At 42.1% G+C, this 6,493-nt stretch overlaps 1 long non-coding RNA gene across 1 annotated transcript; it reads right to left on the bottom strand.

Moving 5' to 3' along the window:
• Nucleotides 1-240: 240 nt before the first annotated feature.
• LOC139124930 (uncharacterized) lies at nucleotides 241-6,195 on the bottom strand. Its single transcript, XR_011550096.1, has 4 exons — nucleotides 5,595-6,195; nucleotides 2,535-2,684; nucleotides 2,034-2,172; nucleotides 241-1,542 (listed from the first exon to the last, which is right to left on the bottom strand). It is a non-coding gene; the product is annotated as an uncharacterized lncRNA (long non-coding RNA).
• Between the last annotated feature and the right edge of the window lie 298 nt (nucleotides 6,196-6,493).

Below are 6,493 nucleotides of genomic sequence, written 5' to 3'. Positions count from 1 at the left end.
GATAGATAGATAGATTTAAAGTGATACTAAGGACTACACTCATCATAAACTAGAATCAAGCGAGGTATTTTGACAATTTAGCATTTGTCCTACATGTGTAAAGTGTACTGTAGCTTTTATTTGTACAAGTTCAAAAGCTTCGCAAAATAAAGGCAACTCTCGTGCTGATTTAATCTCAAGTGACATTAGAATCGAATTGAATTAAAAATCTTGTTTTCTTTTAGGTTCATCAACAGCCTTTGTTGGTGTGAAATAGGGTATTGTCTATCTCCGTAGGACAAGCTTTAATAATCTCGTAGAATTCAGTGCAGATTGAAAGCCATCACGTTAGATAAGCTATAGAGCTATTGATCATCGATTTGAAATCTACATTTGTTAAACATACGTGGAGGTAGTATGCGCTCGAAAGTGTAAGACTTAAACTTTTGCTCAAACTTTCCTCATGGAATATTTTAACCATCCCCACCTTATTTCTTGATGGGAAACATAAAAATTTTCGATTTTCAAAAAACTAAAACGGCAAAAGGTTTTTTTACACGAAGAGCTTTAAAATGAACCCCCACATGTGGTAGAACAGAAAAAAAATTGTAAAAGTTTGAGAGTCCGAATATCTGTCCCCGAGGCGCATTTTACCCTCACTGCAAAAGTAAGTATTCTTTCTTTAAGGTATTCCTTTCCATTCAAAGAGTCTACATACAGTGATGAGGAACAAGAAATAAACCGTTTCGATGACAAAGCTGCATTATGTGTTGAGCAATTAGCCATTATATTATACATGTTTTTTCAAAGTTACGAGTTACATAAAGCAACTGAAAATATTTCATTGCCCCTCCGCCTTAACTTTCGCTAACACTTCAACGTACCAAAACAGACGAGGACGATCCGTTAAACTAATACAAAAAATAAGCATTTTGTTGTTGTGAGATATTTAACAAACCGTAAAATACAGATAATGAGAGCATTCAGAATTAGAATGTTACGTATACACAATTTTCGACTGCACTTACATGTAATAAGATGCCAGCTATGGGGTCCTTCACACATATTCACATTGTACTGTTTGTGTTGCCTCCTACTGCCACTATGAAATAATAAAAAGTCACTGTCATCAAAACTATGAATTCATGTTAAAGGGGGCATAATCGATACCCTAAGACAGTAATTTAGGGATTTGAGCCTTGAGGTCACATGCCATCTAATCAAATGATTGAATGAATTTAAATTAAAGTTGATTGAACTGATAGTTCTATCTTTCACATGTCTGGTCATTTATTTTCTAATCCGTTCACGTTGTTGCAGCAAAAGCGGTGAAGGACAGTTGAGTACAGTCAAAGACACAGCTAAAATGTGCGACTCCACATATACCTCACAACAACCAGCGTATATGACACAGACTCTTCTTTCAAATTATAGCTTTATTCACATCTGCAGGAATACCGGCTAGTTCCCGGATGTTATAAGTTACTCTTCCGCTTGTATCTCTCAGTTCTTTCACGAAGTCCGACCAGTTTGATGATCCCTGTGATATAAAAATTGCGGCCCCTGGAAAATAACATATTGAGCAGTTTTATTTTCGAGATGGCGCTCTTTGAACTCTATCGAAAGCAAGAGCATTAAGTTGTGTACACATTACCTTCAAGTTGTAGACAATTATCGAGAGAAACTTAACCGTCAAAACACAATTGTTAGCTTTTTTCTCTTGGTTTCAATGATATTCCTTGTAATTGTGGAAAAACTATAATTTACTCGCCAAACCGGAGCTTCCATCAGCCAAGCTCGAGGTTCGAGGTAGTACCCTTATCACAGAAAATCAAGATCGAGGTCATTTTAATTGAGGTGATAAGAAATTCCGTCACGGCAAGTGTCGTCACACCCAAGAAGTGCGTGATGATACTTCAAAATTTTGACTTTTTCGTGAGAAGGCAAATGTTTACAAGAGAACAGTCAATTTTACTTCCTTCAATACAATCTAATAGTTAAGTGCGATTGTGAAAAGGAGTGTAACAATTTGAACGTTATACAAACAAACTTACTAGCTGCTATTTCCTGGTCAACGAGCGATAACATATAATAATCTTCAAAATATCGCTTAAATTTATCAGGGACGTCTAGATCGCCTGAGATAAAAATGTCTTTCCTTGGTATCCTCTTAGACAAAATGTCTATTATTTCCTGAAAGATAATTGAAAGGTTTTAAGATTAAGTACATTTACTCTGAGTTTCGTCATTTGCCGAAAGGTATGCTTAATTCATGGAGAAATAAAAAGTATGTCAACACGTTTGGTAACGAATGTTATGCATTCCAGAAATGAATTTGTTTGTTTAGAATACTTCGCTCTTCATTGTAAAGTTAGAGCATAAATTTCATAGAAAGGTACGATTGATAACTTCAATTGCGCTGTCTGGCTTTACATATTTACACTTCTCCTGGTAATATTAAAAAACACGACTTCCTTTGCAGAATGCTAAATGCTGTGAAATTCCCTGTTTTGCAGTGAGTGACTGACACCTATGTCTGTAACTGTTGTACATACCAGTGACCATAGAGGGCACGCTACGTATATACACTTGATGTTTTCCCGCTTCATGAGGTCAGCAATGGCGTCACATGCTTGTTCACTACTTTTCTGATCTCTTTCAGGAGATCTGCGCATGGAATTCCCTTGTCCCTCCCGAAGAAGCACCTGTAAAATGGAAACATTTTATTGAACTGTTGAAGGTAAAGTCGGCGTATATTACACTGTTTGTTTTGCGTCCAAGCATAACTTTGAACAGTAAGCGGGTGAACGGTTCAAAACATAAAACAGGAAAATTCGAACTTACGAATGCTATATTTCCGTGATAGTTTTCATGTGATATACGAGCCCCTCCACGCCCATTCAAAATTCTTTTCTCACCTCGATAATCTACACTCAAATGTGACCTTCTGCAAGCATGTGGATATTTAAAATACATTTAACAAAATTTATACACGAAAATTTGTAGGAGATATTGTATTACACTTTTTGCTATGAAATTACCCAAAAATGTCTACGTTTGGGTTGCGGGACTAGAAAACAGAAGGAATATTTTTAATAAAGGCTAATGACAAAATGTAAAATACGTTTGCACGTTCTATGGTTTGTTTTTGCTTCAAAGCAATACGCAAAGGGCATTTAAACTCACGATCTGCACAAATAATGCAATAACTATTAACAAAGTCAGTGCCAAAATCCACTATCCGTCACAATTCCCTCCCTGACAGTTCAGCCTTTCGTGAAGTTTTAGTAATTTCTCAGCTCGACACGGAACAAAGTGATTTCAAATTCGAGATTGATAGATTTAGGTCTGATTTTAGTGTAATGTCTGCCACGGGCTAATTGAATTAATTAGTGTGACACAAGAGATATTCAGTAATAACAGAACCTTACAAGTTTATGAACATTTATGTTAATGTGGATTGTTTGACAATGCCGACAAAATACAGTACGGCTTTCTTTAATAATGAGGCTGCATCGTTAACTGGTTCATAGTGGTCATTGTGTTGTCTGGTGTTAAGTCCGCGAGATACGTTTACCAGGATAGATACATTGATAGGACAGGATAGAATAGGATAGGACAGGACAGGACAGGACAGGATAGGATAGGACAGGGCAGGACAGGGTAGGACAGGACAGGACAGGACAGGACAGGGTAGGGTAGGGTAGGGTAGGGTAGGGCAGGGTAGGACAGGACAGGACAGGACAGGACAGGATAGGATAGGTAGGTAGGGTAGGGTAGGGAGGACAGGACAGGACAGGACAGGGTAGGGTAGGGTAGGATAGGGTAGGACAGGACAGGGTAGGGTAGGGTAGGGTAGGGTAGGGTAGGACAGGACAGGACAAGATAGGATAGGATAGGACAGGACAGGATAGGGTAGGATAGGGTAGGATAGGAGTAGGGTAGGGTAGGGAGGACAGGACAGGTAGGGTAGCGTAGGATAGGACAGGACAGGACAGGACAGGGTAGGGTAGGATAGGATAGGATAGGATAGGGTAGGGTAGGATAGGGATAGGATGGGTAGGTAGGGGTAGGGTAGGATAGGTAGGATAGGTGGTAGGGTAGGATAGGATAGGACAGGATAGGGTAGGGTAGGATAGGGTAGGGACAGGATAGGGTAGGGTAGGGTAGGGTAGGGTAGGGTAGGGTAGGGTAGGGTAGGATAGATAGGACAGGATAGGATAGGGTAGGTAAGATAGGATAGGATAGGATAGGTAGGTAGGTAGGGTAGGTAGGTAGGTAGGATAGGATAGGATAGGACAGGGGTAGGTAGGAGGTAGGTAGGTAGGTAGGTAGGATAGGATAGGATAGGTGGTAGGAAGGACAGGACAGGACAGGGTAAGGTAGGATAGGATAGGGTAGGGTAGGGTAGGGTAGGGAAGGGTAGGGTAGGGTAGGACAGGACAGGGACAGGTAGGGTAGGTAGGATAGGATAGGGTAGGGTAGGGTAGGGTAGGGTAGGGTAGGGAAGGTAGGGTAGGTAGGTAGGACAGGACAGGGTAGGGTAGGGTAGGGTAGGATAGGATAGGATGGGACAGGGTAGGGTAGGATAGGATAGGGTAGGGTAGGACAGGCTAGGACAGGACAGGGCAGGGTAGGATAGGATAGGGTAGGGTAGGAGGTAGGTAGGGTAGGGTAGGGTAGGTAGGTAGGTAGGTAAGGTAGGGTAGGGTAGGGTAGGGTAGGGTAGGTAGGCAGGACAGGACAGGTAGGGTAGGTAGTAGTAGGACAGGACAGGACAGGACAGGACAGGGTAGGGTAGGATAGGATAGGATAGGATAGGGTAGGGTAGGGTAGGATAGGATAGGACAGGATAGGGAAGGGTAGGGTAGGGTAGGGTAGGGTAGGATAGGGTAGGGTAGTATAGGACTGGGTAGGGTAGGGTAGGATAGGATAGGACAGGGTAGGGTAGGGTAGGATAGGATAGGATAGGATAGGATAGGATAGGGTAGGGTAGAGTAGGATATGATAGGACAGGATAGGATAGGGTAGGGTAGGATAGGATAGGATAGGATAGGGTAGGGTAGAGGGTAGGATAGGATAGGGTAGGATAGGATAGGATAGGACAGGGTAGGTAGGATAGGATAGGATAGGACAGGGTAGGGTAGGATAGGATAGGATAGGATAGGATAGGATAGGATAGGGAAGGGTGGGGTAGGGAGGAAAGGATAGGATAGGAGGACAGGACAGGACAGGGCAGGGTAGGATAGGGTAGGGTAGGGTAGGGAAGGGTAGGGTAGGGTAGGGTAGGGTAGGGAAGGGTAGGATAGGATAGGACAGGACAGCAGGTAAGGGTAGGGTGGGTAGGATAGGATAGGCCAGGCTAGGCTAGGCTAGGCTAGTGTAGGAAAGGATAGGATAGGATCAGCAATTTTGTACAACGCCATCCGATAAGTGGCAATACTTGATACGAAAAAACAAAATCCTGAGAGTTTTAACGTTGTTTCTGCAGAAACAATGATTACGATATAACCGCATGACCGTAATACCATGTTAGCGGAACATCAAACATTAATTATTCGATACATCAACAACGTACAGGCAACATCAAACTGGTAGAACTGTGGACAACTTACGGCATTTCTGCAGATCTGTTCCGCCAATGGAACACGACGTAACTTTCTCCGTGACAAATCATATCAGACAAATGGTCAACGGCCACTCTTATTTCTTTCGCAGGTATCAGATATTTGTCTACAGTCCTCGCTATGTCATCCTTGACACGGCTTTTCTGCAGAATAAAGGGACCGTCTATACAGAATGCCAAACAAGCTTCGTCCTTAGTTTCAGAACTAGCTTCTTCGAAGCTGACATCGTGTTGTAGACACTGCACATCCTCTAACTTTTGAAATTTGATCCCCAGTAAATCTTGAAAAAAATCTATTCTGGTGCTTTCGTAATGTAGCTCATTCACGTGCCACAAAACTACCCTTGGCACTTTATCGTTACAATCGTGTACAAATTGGTCAATAGTTGCTAATGGCAGTAACTCTTCCACTTTTTTCACGTCAAAAGTGCTCTCGAATGATCTCAAACGTTCTTTTGAGAATCCGATAACATGTCCCCCATTTAGGAAGAATGGCGTCATGACCAGAGTTCTATTTGTCAGGACAGCGAATCTGGCAGCTACTTTGAATCTCTGGTACTGGGAATTCGCGCCACCGCCAAGAACGTCCCTCATCGGCAATAAGTAGCGAGTTGGCGCTCTGTCTCGACCATTGAAACCATCAGAGGAGGACCTGGTTGTTGATACTTTTAATTGCACATCAGGGTTTGGTTGTAGGTCTAGTGCGGTATCCATTGGCGTATCGGTGAAAAAATCTTCCGGGATTTCGTAGGGTAATGTTTGGTGGGAGGAACATCATCGTTTCCTCGATCATCGTTCACTCTCGCTCTCATTGGCTGCTGGGGAAAAGGGTAAAAACAAATCAAGTCATGCTTATGTCACATGTAGGCTGGTATGAGTAAAATATGT

The sequence above is a fragment of the Ptychodera flava genome, assembly GCF_041260155.1.
Source record: "Ptychodera flava strain L36383 chromosome 23 unlocalized genomic scaffold, AS_Pfla_20210202 Scaffold_24__1_contigs__length_23054250_pilon, whole genome shotgun sequence".
In the NCBI taxonomy this organism is placed as follows: Eukaryota; Metazoa; Hemichordata; class Enteropneusta; family Ptychoderidae; genus Ptychodera; species Ptychodera flava.
The sequence above is the reverse complement of the archived record's forward strand: the minus strand, read 5'-3'. Positions and strand labels throughout refer to the sequence as shown.